General features: G+C 34.9%; 1 pseudogene; it reads left to right on the top strand.

The window, feature by feature from the left end:
• Nucleotides 1-9,773, top strand: part of LOC132426296 (small nuclear ribonucleoprotein Sm D3 pseudogene) — a 33,696-nt pseudogene extending 23,923 nt beyond the window's left edge.
• Nucleotides 9,774-12,860: the final 3,087 nt, after the last annotated feature.

Here is a 12,860-nt window from a genome sequence, read left to right on the forward strand (position 1 = left end):
TATTATGGGAGAGATGGCAATTATTTTTACTAATACCAACTAAAAATTATAATAGGATGAGGGTGAGGAGTCAGTGATTGAACAAAGTTAAATTTATTTCCAAAGCATCAAGTCCACCCGAATAATAGAATCTCTGATGGAACTTTTTAAAAAAATACTACAAAAGGATTCCCACTGATTGATATTTAGATATACAGACAAAGCTGTAAAGACGGAACAATACCTTATAAGTGTGGACTAGTTTATATGCAAGAGTGGATTGAAATTTAGGAGAAAGTTCATAATAAAACTTTAATATTTAGAAGTCAAACTGCAAACAGATTACGTTTGAAGATGTGACCATGGGTGGTATAGCTGAATAATAAGGGCAAATTAAAAATTTCAAGGAAGCCTAGGCCTGAATCTGGATGTGCATTGAACATGTGGGAACCATGTAAGTTTATTCCGTAAAGCAAATAGAAAAAACTGCAAGAGGAGCTCTAGAATAACGTGATGCAAAAACACAAATGAAAACAAATCAAAATTGAGTCAAGCTAATATACAAAAGTAAAGACAGTGCAAAAATAAGACAGGAATCCATGGGTCAAAGGCAAAATAAAGCTTTAATAACTGAAACCAAATAATTCTGTGTCCCTGTGTTAAATAATTATTGGTGTAGTAATACTTTCTGGTCTGTGTTAAACAATTCTTGAATGAAGCATAATTTCCTGTTCTTTGCTAAGCAATACTGAGAATAAGCAAAAATAACTCACATGCTTACTGCAAGAAATACCATTTCCTAAAAAGTCAGACACCAAAACAACTAAACATCTTACTTATCACGATTCTTTTCATGTCCTTCATCTTGCTGTGCACATCAATTCAAAAACTATAATGTCGTAATAGAAATCCAGCTACTTTCCAGCCCTGTAAGACTCACCTCAAAATCACTCAACTGAAGCACTTAAAATCCTGACTATACTATACCCCAATTTTCCATTTTGAGACATTAATAAGACCTTTGTCAAGCTAATGCTCTCCCTTGCTGCAATAAGTCTAAGTTATGCGTCATCAACAGGTCTTTCTGGTGGTCTTTTTTGGAGTACATAGTTCACACTTCTGGTGAAGAAGCAAGAAGAGGAAGAGCATTCATTCCTTCATTTAAGGACTGTTTATAGTGTGCCTAGTACATGTCAGGATGAAAAGAGCATGACAAGACAATGTTTTTCCTCTCACAGATAGACACTGGGATTGAAAATTAACTATAAAATAGTAAATAGATAAATAATCAAGATAGTGATTTTAAATGCTAGAACAAATAAAATATGGTAATAAGATAGAATTAGTTTTGGGGACAAATTTAGATTGGTATTATAGGAAGTCTTCTTCAGACGGTGATGCATCAGGATAAGAAGCAAGGTCCAGGGAGATTTTTTAAATGTTGCCAGATTTTCAGATTCATAGTACCATCATAAACTCCTAATACGAGGGAGAAAGAGTCAGAAGAAGAGGAGGAGGAGGAGTGCAAAATGTATTTCATATAAACTGCGCCAACTCCTTTATGTCATTTTCCTTTTGTACTTTAAACAACCCTAGGAGGTGAATACTGTTAATATCCCCATTTTATAAAAGAGATAACTGAAGTTAGCAAAATTCAGTCATTAACCAAGTTACATAATTAGTGACTGGTAGAACTCAGACATTACCAGAACTGCCTAATTAAACAGGCTATACTCTTAACTTAGATGCTATAATGCTAACCATTCATTGCCACATACAGAATTACTCTCCAGCCTATGATTATGTCTTCTATGCTAAGCTCTTCCTCTATCCTTCCTAGGTTTTGTTGGATAGGTTAAAAAAACTCAAAATTTATTCAGCTATTTGTTTTATTATTTAAGCAGTGGATAGAGAAAATCTATACAAATTGGCATCATTTTTAAAGAACTCTCCTTCACTAGAAGTTTTGTTGTCATACTTGCCTAACCAATCAAATATTTAAAAAAATTCTTCAACCATTTACTTTTTTAAATTGACACCAAAATGTAATTACCAGAGAATATGAAGGGCACTGATTCTATTGAAAAGATTCATTTTCCTTCACAATGTGTGGTAGCCATAGGGTGATTGAAAACTTCTGTCAGTGATACGCTGGAACACCCTTTCAGTTTGCTTTTTTCTTACGCTGAAAGTTGACTATTTATGGCAACTCCTGCCTTTGGGGCTGTGTGTAGCAGTTGTGTTCATTGATTAAAAATACTAAAGATATACCAAGACAGAGTGAAACACAAATAACGGTTTTCAAATGCATCTGATGATGAGATTTCTTCAGGGCACACACAGTATCTTAAGCTTCTAAACCTCACATAAAAGATCTTCATATAATCTGAACCTCATTTAATTTTTAGAAGGTATAGGCACTCTTTGCAGCCTGCAATAAAAAATGGAGGTTTTCAAATTAAGTTGAACAAAGAAAGAATATCCTAAAAAGAATAAAGCAAAGATTTCATTTGTTTTTGCAAATACGTATATTTTGGCTAATTGCAGTGTCTTTGTTTTATCTAGCACTGTAGGTGACTGAATTGCCTTATTATTAGAGGATAGTGAATAAAAATTTCTGATCTTGAGAAATCTCACTTCAAAACCAAGACATCCAACCTATCTATCCTAGTGCTTTATCTAAATCACAGACTTGAATTAAAAATCACTTTGTTGGTCTTATAGATCTTCTCTTACCATTGATTTTGGCACAATATTGCAATGTGTACTGATAGAACATAGGTTCTCTGGATGTAACTTTATAACTTTTGTTCATTACTTCTTGAATAACGAAACTGAATCCAGAGAGATTGGTTAACCCATCTATGGTATATCTCTTACTTGATGGCAGAGAGCAGTAAAAGTAGCAACCTACTACGCTAGTTTAATCTTATAAGCAATGTTGGGAAGCAGTTACTAGAGGGATAGTTACTTTAAAGTACTAAACAAATAATGACTTCAAGAAAACTGTAGTTTAGAAATATTAAACAAAATAATGACATTTGTGAGAAAAGGTAAATAATGCTTTCTAGAGTGTGGTCATTTTGTAGGATGCTCATACTTCTCATAACTTACATGGCTTATATGACAGCAATTCTAGCGATTTGGATTCTCGAGGAAGGAGACATACTAAGTGCACTTAGTGCAGGAAGTGCAGGAAATTTACTGGAGGACACAATGGAAGAGAAGGGAGGAAGCAAAAGTGGGCAGAGAGAGAAGTTGTGTTTCGATACAGGCTTAAAAGACTCAGTCAACTGGTGTTAAACAGCACTTCAAAGTAGCCCCCCATTGAGTTAAAATGTTCAGATACTTTATATCCCTGTTTCCACCTATTGGTCAATCCAGAAGGATGTCACTGTGAGAGAGGCAGATTTTTATGCTGGAGCATCCCTGAAGAGGCTAAGAGCTGAAGCTGTCTGCTGCAGCACAAACAGCAACTGAAGCAACAAGTTCATCATCTAATGGGGATATCCTAGCCCATCCATCTTTTGTGCCACTCAGATCCACTTCTTTGTTCAAGGAGCAACTCCTTCATAATTCTGTTAAGTCTTTCTTTCTGGGAGAAATTTGGAAAAGGAAGGGTACTGGGATGGGCTACAAGTCCCAACTCTGCAGTTGATCTCTGAGCTACAACTTATACTTATCACCTCCTTCCTCCACTATCCATTCCAGATTCCTCTCTCCATCTGCTAACACCTGTTAGTCTTAGCTTACCTGTGGGGATGCCACTGAAGTCATCCTCAAGGTGTCTGAGCCCTTTGTCACCATATTTTTAAGGTTGCTTCACTTAAACATTTACCATCATTATCAGGTAAGGGAGTATCAAGAGAAACCAGAGCAGGTTACTTGTGTGTTAGCATACACTTTCCTGCCCTTCATCATGTAACAGCAGCACTTATTTCCTCCTGTTATCAGGCCGACTACTCCTCCCACAATAGCTCTTCTTCATGCCTGCTGGTCTCTGTACATAAAGCAGCTACAGTGACCAGCTGGCCACCAGAGCTTATAGTTCAATGAGACTCTTGCTCCATTTTCAGACACAGGCATCCCTCCTTTGAGAATTTTATAGTTCTTTATGGAATGCTTTTTAATTCCAAATATATTCAAACCTTTGTCCTGCTCCTTTGTGCACCAAGTAGGTGATCAAGTGCACCACCAAAGTATATTTTGGAAAATATACTTTCACCAATGTCTTTCAAGGTTGTGCCTGAGTGAGCATGTAATGCACCTACTTTCCATTTTTCAGCTTGCACAGACTTACTGAGCTAACCTGTGTCTAAGGAACACTTGGCTTTTTTGTTCCTCTGTTAGTTGATCTTAACTGACATTCCACAGAGCCATGAGTGTGAACGAAAAGAGAGGAACTGGTGCAATATGGTGGAATATAGTGGTTTCAGGGCAATGTGCTCATGCTTTCACTCTCCGGTCTTGCTTGTGCTACCCCAGATGTACTGGTTACATCCTATAATGGACTATTGCTTGCCCTGCCCAACCTTAATGACTTAATGAGCAGAAAGAATTCTGTTCATGATTAGAATTCCCAAATCATGGTCACTTGAAGCCCTGTGTTTGTGTGCTTCATCTATGCTAACTTTCAGAATATGCCAGGGGTTGTTTTTTAAAAGATGATATGGCCTTACTCCAGATATCTGGTGTCTTGTATTGTTGTTTTGCCATAAATGCCACACATCTTTTTCCACCACTAATACAATTTTGGCAGATCACAAGTCCCAAGTGGCAGGGCTGCTTACACCACAGCTTGGACTTTCTTGCTCTGTGTCTCATTAGAAACTGGCAGCCTCAATGTCACTGTAAACATGGCCTTGACCAGAATTACTTAGATATCAAATACACTGCCTTTATAATGTAAAAAGTCGTACACTGCATTATAGTTCCGTTACAATTACAAGCAAAGATGTAATAATTTGTCTCATATTTTATAAGTCATGTGTCAAGATGCCCCTAACCACAGAACCCCTAAAGAGGTAAATGGAGTGGTAATGTGATGTAGTGATTTTCATAGGGTTCATCCTCCACCCCCTAGAGTGGATGTATTAACCAAGGCCTCTAACATGCTGGGCATTTCTTTCTCCTGTAACCCAGTTAGCATGTCATCATTATAATGCGCCATTTAATGTTCTGCAGGATGTCTAGATGCTCTCAATACCTTTGAACAATATTATTATACATAATATATATTCTTGTCAGTTCCATGTGAATGTAAATTGTGCCTTATCTTTTTGTTTTTTAATGGTAGGGATAGAAAAGAATGCATTCACAAAATCAGTGTCTACATACCATGTCCTGGAGATCATGTAAATTTTCTCTAGTAAAGTTATCACATCTGGCATACTGAATAAAATTGGTGCTACTAAACTGAGTTTGTGCAAGAATAGTATCATCCAGGGTTTGTGGTTCTACTGTAGGATCCATCCTAGTGAATTAAGTGGAGATATCACAGGGATCACCAACCTTGCTTCTAATGTACCTAGGAAAGCAAGGTACCTTTTCCTAGGTACCATTCTTCCAGTCCTCCATTTCTGAAACCTGAAGTCATCTCTGAGTCCACCTCTTTCTCTTTCCAATTCTAGATAACTTTTGTGTATAATCTATAATTTTTAATTTTTCTCATCTCAGATTTATTTATATTTTCCTCTTATTCTCAAAGTCACAGCCATTTATTAATCCCTCCATTAACTCTCTTTTGTGGACTATTGCAAAATTTTCCAAATGATTAATTTCCTGACCATCTCTTCTTGTTCCAATAGATTTTCTATTGGAAACATTGTTGGCTGGATAACTTTCTTAAAACACAGTTTAAAACATGTTAAACCATCATGTAAGAAATAAAAATCTCATTTATAATAAAATAAATTTTATACCCCCATCTGGCATTTGATACTCTTCATGGTCCATAATATAAATAATTCAAGTGTATCACCAGCTTTTCCCTTAAACACATTCTGTATTAGGTATTACCTAATGCAAACTCAACATGTCATATCTTTTCCATCACTTTGCTTCTTTCATGATGCCTTCTCTAAGTCAGCCTTTTAAAATAGCTTTTCCTTTGAGATACTATACCATCTATCGGTTAGCACACTAGGCATTATGTATTTGTTATTGTATCTCTGTTTCCTCATCTGTAAAAAATGAGGGAAATAACATTCATCTTACCAATGGAACAGTGTATGTAAATTGATACCTGCAGTGCCTTTAACATATTAAATACTGAAAAAAAAAATGTATTTACCCTTTCTTCTATCTTATACACTTCTACTCATGACAGCAAAGAAAATGATATAAATGACCAGAAAGTTAAGGATACAGAATACAAAATGTTAAAACAGGGAAAATAAAGGAAAAGAGGAGAAATATAATTATTGAATTCTGTATTAACTAAAATAAAATTTGCTTGCTCTTTATATTTTGTGCATACATTTTCTGTACTAGTAAGACCAATAGATATGTATTGTTTAAGGATGATGCAGTTCTTTTATATTTAGATGTAGTTTGTATTTGCAACACAATGATGAATTAATATGAAGTATCACAATCATTGAGTAAAATATGTTTTAGAAAGGCAAATGATATCAATAAGTCAGATGCAGCGTATGGATCAGTATGAATCCTAAGAATGAAATCATCTATAATATATTTCAGCTTCTTTTTAAGGATTCTCCGGTGATAATTTGTGGGAGGTAGCATCATCAGAAATTTAACAGTAGTCATTTATGTTAAAAGAAAGGATTTATGATAGGTATTTTTTTATTCATGAAATAAGATAAATTGGAATTATCCATCATTACTGTCTAGAAGAGTTTGGTTTATTATAATTTATTTTATAGAGTTCTGTAGGAAATAGAGTTATCTAGCATACATTTTATTATTAGATTCACATCATTTTTATTCCATAAGTATCAGCTGCCAAAAATGTAATGTTATGAAAAAGAGACTTGGAATCTATTAAGAAATAAATTTTATTTTAATGTTTCCTACCTTTTTGTGGTTAAAGTCAAGTTTAAAATATAAATTTAGAAAACACAGTTCTGAATTATTTTCTTAATTGTCACAGGTCAGATCATTTAAAATATCAAATCAGAACTATGGTTACAAATAACAATTGCTAGATGCAAACACAATGATCTTCTCTAGTGGCAATAATTTGCATAGTATGTGGATTTCATGATATCAAATATCAACATCATGGTGTTATTCATTTGCTCAATCATTAAAGCAGGCATTTTTGAGCACCTATAATGTGCCTGAAACTATGTTAGAAACTCTGACCAAAAAATTAAAAATAAATTAAAATAAGGACCTTTGACTATATGACTTATTCAAAGATATTTTACTCTAGGAGGCTGGAAAAATAAAAAACAAACAAATTACACACAGATGCAGATACACAGAAACACACACACACACATGCACTGTATATATGCTATAGTAAAGATAAATACATTATGAAAAGCACTGAGAACTCTTCTGGTTCTAATACAAGGTGAAATCTTCCAAAGACAGAAATTAGAGATGGTCATTCTGAACAGAAGAAATTTGATGTTCAAAGACAAAAAATGTAGAGGACCATAAGAAATTCTAGGAGATGCAAGATATTCCATATAGCTATAGCAAGTACTTGCTTTGGGGAATAAAGAAGGAAGGAAGCAGTGATAAGAAGATCTGGAATAGTCAGAGGTGGGAACAGATTTCGATGGTCCTCGTTGCCATGGTGTTACTTGCAAATTTTATCATCAATATTGGAGGTAATATTATGAAACTTATAAGATTATTCTGAGAATGAAATAGAGATAAAATATTTAATTTCTACCAGAAAGTTGGGTATGTGCCACTAAAATGCTAGCACAATTTACAGTTGTAAACCAAACATGTTTTCTAATCAAAAGCAATGCAATTATCATTTAAGGAAAATGAGGATAAGCTGTTAGTGAGGAAAGATGGGCATGGGGGTTGGTCAGGGAGACAAGTTTAAAAATCACTTATAAATTTTTGATGAGAAACAATATAAAATAAATATGAAACTACCACAGTGTAGATAAAGATGTTATATATTGAAGAGGGGCCGCAAGAATTCATAGAAACATAAAGAACAAATTACTCCCTTGAGGCTGAGTCAATGACAGTGTTCTACAAACCTAAATATTTTTATAGCAAAAGCAATATTATTTTATCAATACCTTAAAATTATTCATTAAAATACTTAAATACATTATTATAGTAATACAAATACTATTACTTATATTACTCTCAGTAGAAGGTAGTATGTTATTTAATGCCTGCAAAGACGCTGTGAAAGAGGATTATTAACTCTATTCTAAAAATACAAAATTAGTGTTTAACAAGCTAGTAAGGATGGAACTAGAATCCAACCTCCAATTTTTTACATTTTCAGAGCTTGAATTCTTAACTCCTATGTTGCTGCCTCTGCATTAGACTCCATTCAAATTTTTTATGATGAGTTTAAAATTCAAAGGTGAAAAACTCAAATTCTAATTAATTTCTATTTGTTATTCACTGATCAGTAAAACTCTAGTATTATCAAATCAGATTATATTTCTACAGTCTACGTTTTTGAGCACAAATACATTTTGAGAATATAGAAAGTCGTCAAAAATGTCATCAAGTCAATAGGATTTTTGTGTTTGCTTTTGGTCTATATATTGATAATTCCTTTTCTTGTGTCTTAATGTTGTTTCCTTCTGGACTTCTTGGACTAGTTTATGATTTCAGTATCATTGCTCTAGAGTTCATCATTTTTCTACTTTTAAAATTAGAGAGACTTCTAATCACTGCCATCCTTCAATAGGTGACCCTCCTTCTAACAGGCATTGCCCTCAAACTTTTCTGGCATCCTCATGGTGTCTTGGAGAACCTGACAACTTTAGAAGCAGTTACATGCAGTGACCAGTCATGATTCATTTGGCTGGAAATTCTGGTGTCATTTGCAATTAGGTACAAGAGGGCAAAAATTCTCTACTTTTACAGTTTGCACTTTGGTAGATTAACTAAAGAGCAAAGATGCCAATGAATGAGGTGACACATCTATTTTTATAATCATGTCAAATTAGAGAAATATAGGCCACTAATGTGTGATTTATAGAAGTATATTCTTAGGAATATTTTACCTTGAGGTTTCCTTGACTTCAGTTTGTTCATAGAGTACAGCATTTGCATATCTTATATAGATCCAGATATATCCTGATAGTGTATTAATAGAATGGACTCTTAATGCATACTGAAAATACAATAGAAGTATCAAATAGGGAGAGCTACATGAAACAAGCTCACTCATTCTAGAAGCGGATAGATTGTTATATTTTGGCTCAACACAGAGTTCATGAAGTGGCTTCTAAGGGTTTGCATTTGTCATATGCTTACTCTGAGTGTCTTTGCTTCTCATCACATAGATCCTTGCATAGCAGCCCCCTACCCATGCACACACCACTCTGTCCAAGAAGCTTCCAGATTCTCAAGATAGACAGAAAAGGGCTTTGAAAATGCAACTTATGGCAGAGCAGATAACAAAATTCTTATTAAAATAAGGCACAGAAATAGTGATAATTGACATGCACTTTCCTCATAATAGTCTACTGTGATACTATCTCCTTATGATGTCTTTATCTCTCTTTCTTCCTCCTTAGGATCTGGAATCAATGACTGCCATGCAACAGTGGAACATGAAGGAATTGACAGTCCAACATCCTTCCCTGGAGGCTGAGAACAAGATAAGATAGAAAGTAGGGTTGAGTGGGGAACGGGAATAGGCAATTCAAGGGTAGAACAGACTGGTGGATCTCAAGGGTAGGAGAAGAAGTGTAGCACATAAATAGAGTAGATATCACGAGATACAAAGGATCATGCATAGGCCTAATATCTACTGTGGATGAAAGCAGAATATATCACTCTCTCTCTTTCTTCTTCTCTCTCTCTCCTTCTTGTTCCCTCTCTTCTTTTCCTGAGAGGAAGTACAGAATTATGTATTAGATCATGAAAATTTAATATAAAACTGTGTTGCCAGTTTGACTACTTCTTAGTGACTTGGGTAAATACATAACCTCTCTTTGCCTCAGTTTTCTCATCCATAAAATGGGTAGAATGATAATCTCATACTCATAGGGTTCTTGCTGTGATTAAATGAGTTAATACTAGTAAAATATTTAGAACAATGCCTGGTACTTATAAGCATTATAAAAATTTTAATTATAATTATTATTTCACACATTTGCTTGTCCAGGTTTTGTTATCCTCCCCTACATATTTGGAATTTCTGAGTATTTGTGACAAGTCCTCTCAAATCTCCTGCCTGAACAGTCATCCCAGGTAAGAAGCAATGCTGCCTAGGGCCTGGTAACTTTAAGGCAATTAACCACCAGAATGTTGGATTCCCTGGGACTATAAATCATGTGAAGATGTCCCCTTATGTTATGATTTTTAAGGCCCCAGAATCTGGCAGTCTTCTCTCTAAAAACAATTTGCCTTTGTATCTGAAACTTCCATCATTAGAGTGGGTGACCATTCTAATATTTTAACACACAGGATGACTATTTAATTTTATGTCCAAACTGGAGCACTTTTGTGAGTAAAGGAGCATATTATGAATAACTGTACTGGGAAAATCAATGCATAAGGTATGGTCACACTAGGATTAAATCTCTCTCCAGAGGTCCCTGTTAAAACACAAATATGGTACCTGTAAGGGGAAACCTAATTTGTTCACGTAACTTATCAGATTGACTTGTCAGTGAGCAGAACCCAGAAGAAATAGAATTTAGAATAGGCAAGCCTTGATCTGGTGTAGAGATGCTTGGTAAAAATACAGAGCAGTGAGTTTATGAAGGGGTAAGTTCAGTAAAGGTGCTCATGTGAGAGATCTTGAAATAAAGGCTTCAATCAGGGATCAAAAAAAGAGGGAGGAAGGTAAAAGAATAATCTTGAGATAAGAGAGTTTGAAGACCACCTCTACCACTTCACAATTTAACCTAGAACAGATCCTGGATTTGGTTAGCAACTCTCTGACCAATCTGACTCTAAGGCCAGGCCTCACCTTATACACTTCCAGATTCATGAATCTTAGACTCAGTGTTTGAATGAGTTCTTTTCTAAGTGGGTTAACTAATTTGTATTTTATGCAACACATTTTAGGTCAGGTCTGAGGAACTCAAATTGCTTTCCTCATTTAAACTGCCTTCAGGCATGCACTCATATGTATTTCCTGATAAACTTATACTTCCCATGGCCTTATTTAAAGATAAAAAAAATTAAAAAAAAAAGAACTTGGTTTAAAATAATGGTGAAGAAAAAAAAGGAAAGAGAGAGAGAGAGAGAAAGAGATGCTCCATTTATTTTACTTGAAACCGACAATATGAATACTAATGATCACAAATTAGGAAAATACGAAGTAAGATAAAGTGAAAAGAAGCATATAAATAGTAACAGAATTTTGCATATCTTTGGACAACTGGCCTTGTACCTCCTAAGAACTCTAAAAGAAAAATTTCATCAGATCAGTTAAACAGACAAGGAAGACATTTTTCAAGATTATTGCAATCAGGGAGAGAGATTACATTCAAAGCCACTAAAGCAGAAGGCGGAGTGATTTTTAAAAGGTAGAGTGAGATAATGGAAGAGTACTGGAGGATATTAAATGGGAGGTTAGTCAATGTGCTTAGGCCATCTGTGTTTGCTAATTGTCACTTATTGAAGTTAAGCTCCTACCCTCCCACAGAACCTAGAGACAGGGAACCTTTCTTGATTACATTTCAAAGAGAAGGCTCCCAGGTCCTTGAGAAAGACATTTCTGGACTGCAGAAGATTTATATCTCAAAGAGGTAGAAAAAGAATCTATAATTGTAAGTGTTCTAAAACTCTAAGAAAAGCAAGGTCAAGAAGAAGCCTGCCTGAAGTTTAGTCAAGCCAAGGGGACTGTAAGATTATCTTGGTCAGACCTACTGGTAGTGTGTTTAAATATTACACTAAGTGTTTATGGTTTCACATTGCCTTACCTTCCTTCTCTGATGAACCAGACAAATAGAAGGGTAAAAGGAATCAACAAATGCATATAATCATACAATCACATACTCAAAGTACTATTTAATTTTTATTTTTTTTTTGGCTACATGGCATGTGGGATCCTAGTTCCCCCACCAGGAATAGAACCTGTGCCCCCTGCAGATGAAGCTTGGAGTCTTAACCACTGGACCACCAGGGAAGTCCCACTATTTAATATTTTTATATTATTTTAACTCTCTCCACATTTTGAGACCATCTCCTAAAATAGCTTCCCTTTATAAGTTTCCAGATCATCTTTTGCTCACCCTGCCTGTGTCCTCAACTCTAGCAGTATCCTCTATTTTTTATTACTTGGGTGGCTGTTTATGAATAGATGTGAAAAATAAAGACACACTACAGTAAACCTCTCATGATAAAACCATTTGTCAAGAAAACACAGCAGACACATATTTCACTAAAAGGACACAAACTAAAGCCTTCATAAATTTTGAAAATAAACATTTATAATTAAAAGAAATGGTTACACTACAGAAAAAGTCCCTAATATAGATATCATTCACAAAGGAATCTCAAAGATAAATGAGCATGTTGTTCCATACCTGGGAAAATTTTACTCTAAATTAGACCATGATTTTAACTTTCAGATTTCAGACAAGGTTAGATCAGAACTGTCAACTGAAAATAAGTAAATAAATAAATACAAAAAAACCCACATACAATGTGAGAGCTGTGAGTTTCAGTTTTATCTGAGGACTTACTTAGGACTATGGCCTGGGAGACAGCCTATTGGATAGCTCTGAGGAACTGCTCCA

The sequence above is a fragment of the Delphinus delphis genome, chromosome 5 (genome assembly GCF_949987515.2).
Source record: "Delphinus delphis chromosome 5, mDelDel1.2, whole genome shotgun sequence".
NCBI classification, from domain to species: domain Eukaryota; kingdom Metazoa; phylum Chordata; class Mammalia; order Artiodactyla; family Delphinidae; genus Delphinus; species Delphinus delphis.